Below are 2,387 nucleotides of genomic sequence, written 5' to 3'. Positions count from 1 at the left end.
AGGCTGGGGAGCCGTGGCCGCTCCCAGGGGAGGCTGGGGAGCCGTGGCAGCCCCCAGGGGAGGCTGAGGAGCCGTGGCAGCCCCCAGGGGAGGCTGAGGAGCCGTGCCCGCCCCCAGGGGAGGCTGGGGGGTTCCGTGGCCACTCCCAGGGGAGCCGTGGCCGCCCCCAGGGGAGCCGTGGCCGCCCCCAGGGGAGGAGTGGCCGCCCCCAGGGGAGCCGTGGCAGCCCCCAGGGGAGGCTGGGGAGCCGTGGCCGCCCCCAGGGGAGGCTGAGGAGCCGTGGCCGCCCCCAGGGAAGGCTGGGGGGTTCCGTGGCCACTCCCAGGGGAGCCGTGGCCGCCCCCAGGGGAGCCGTGGCCGCCCCCAGGGGAGCCGTGGCCGCCCCCAGGGGAGCCGTGGCCGCCCCCAGGGGAGCCGTGGCCGCCCCCAGGGGAGCCGTGGCAGCCCCCAGGGGAGGCTGGGGAGCCGTGGCCGCCCCCAGGGGAGGCTGAGGAGCCGTGGCCGCCCCCAGGGGAGGCTGAGGAGCCGTGGCCGCCCCCAGGGGAGCCGTGGCCGCCCCCAGGGGAGGCGGGGAGCCGTGGCCGCCCCCAGGGGAGGCTGGGAGTCTCGTGGCCGCTCCCAGGGGAGGCTGGGGAGCCGTGGCCACCCCCAGGGGAGCCGTGGCCGCCCCCAGGGGAGCCGTGGCAGCCCCCAGGGGAGGCTGGGGAGCCGTGGCCGCCCCCACGGGAGACTGGGGAGCCGTGGCCGCCCCCAGGGGAGGCTGAGGAGCCGTGGCCGCCCCCAGGTGAGGTTGGGGCTCTCGTGGCCGCTCCCAGGGGAGGCTGGGGAGCCGTGGCCGCCCCCAGGGGAGCCGTGGCCGCCCCCAGGGGAGCCGTGGCCGCCCCCAGGGGAGCCGTGGCAGCCCCCAGGGGAGGCTGGGGAGCCGTGGCCGCCCCCAGGGGAGCCGTGGCAGCCCCCAGGGGAGGCTGGGGAGCCGTGGCCGCTCCCAGGGGAGGCTGGGGTGCCGTGGCCGCCCCAGGGGCGGCTGGGGAGCCGTGGCCGCTCCCAGGGAGGCTGGGGTGCCGTGGCCGCTCCCAGGAAAGGCTGGGGTGCCGTGGCCGCTCCCAGGGGAGGCTGGGGAGCCGTGGCCGCCCCCAGGGGAGGCTGGGGAGCCGTGGCCGCTCCCAGGGGAGGCTGGAGAGCCGTGGCCGCCCCCAGGGGAGGCTGGGGAGCCGTGGCCGCCCCCAGGGGAGGCTGGGGAGCCGTGGCCGCCCCCAGGGGAGGCTGGGGAGCCGTGGCCGCTCCCAGGGGAGGCTGGGGTGCCGTGGCCGCTCCCAGGGGAGGCTGGGGTGCCGTGGCCGCTCCCAGGGGAGGCTGGGGAGCCGTGGCCGCCCCCAAAGGAGGCTGGGAAGCCGTGGCCGCTCCCAGGGGAGGCTGGAGAGCCGTGGCCGCCCCCAGGGGAGGCTGGGGAGCCGTGGCCGCCCCCAGGGAGGCTGGGGAGCCGTGGCCGCCCCCAGGGGAGACTGGGGAGACGTGGCCGCCCTCAGGGAGGCTGAGGAGCCGTGGCCGCCCCCAGGGGAGGTTGGAGGTCTAGTGGCCGCTCCCAGGGGAGGCTGGGGTGCCGTGGCCGCTCCCAGGGGAGGCTGGGGAGCCGTGGCCGCCCCCAGGGGAGGCTGGGGAGCCGTGGCCGCTCCCAGGGGAGGCTGGAGAGCCGTGGCCGCCCCCAGGGGAGGCTGGGGAGCCGTGGCCGCCCCCAGGGGAGGCTGGGGAGCCGTGGCCGCCCCCAGGGGAGGCTGAGGAGCCGTGGCCGCCCCCAGGGGAGGTTGGGGGTCTCGTGGCCGCTCCCAGGGGAGGCTGGGGAGCCGTGGCCGCCCACAGGGGAGCCGTGGCCGCCCCCAGGGGAGGCTGGGGAGCCGTGGCCGCCCCCAGGGGAGGCTGGGAGTCTCGTGGTCGCTCCCAGGGGAGGCTGGGGAGCCGTGGCCGCCCCCAGGGGAGACGTGGCCGCCCCCAGGGGAGCCGTGGCAGCCCCCAGGGGAGGCTGAGGAGCCGTGTCCGCCCCCAGGGGAGGCTGGGGGGTTCCGTGGCCGCTCCCAGGGGAGCCGTGGCCGCCCCCAGGGGAGCCGTGGCCACCCCCAGGGGAGGCTGGGGAGCCGTGGCCGCTCCCAGGGGAGGCTGGGGAGCCGTGGCAGCCCCCAGGGGAGGCTGAGGAGCCGTGGCAGCCCCCAGGGGAGACTGAGGAGCCGTGCCCGCCCCCAGGGGAGGCTGGGGGGTTCCGTGGCCACTCCCAGGGGAGCCGTGGCCGCCCCCAGGGGAGCCGTGGCCGCCCCCAGGGGAGCCGTGGCCGCCCCCAGGGGAGCCGTGGCCGCCCCCAGGGGAGCCGTGGCCGCCCCCAGGGGAGCCGTGGCCGC

This window comes from Procambarus clarkii, chromosome 19, assembly GCF_040958095.1.
Source record: "Procambarus clarkii isolate CNS0578487 chromosome 19, FALCON_Pclarkii_2.0, whole genome shotgun sequence".
In the NCBI taxonomy this organism is placed as follows: Eukaryota; Metazoa; Arthropoda; class Malacostraca; order Decapoda; family Cambaridae; genus Procambarus; species Procambarus clarkii.
Note: the sequence above shows the minus strand (reverse complement) of the source record.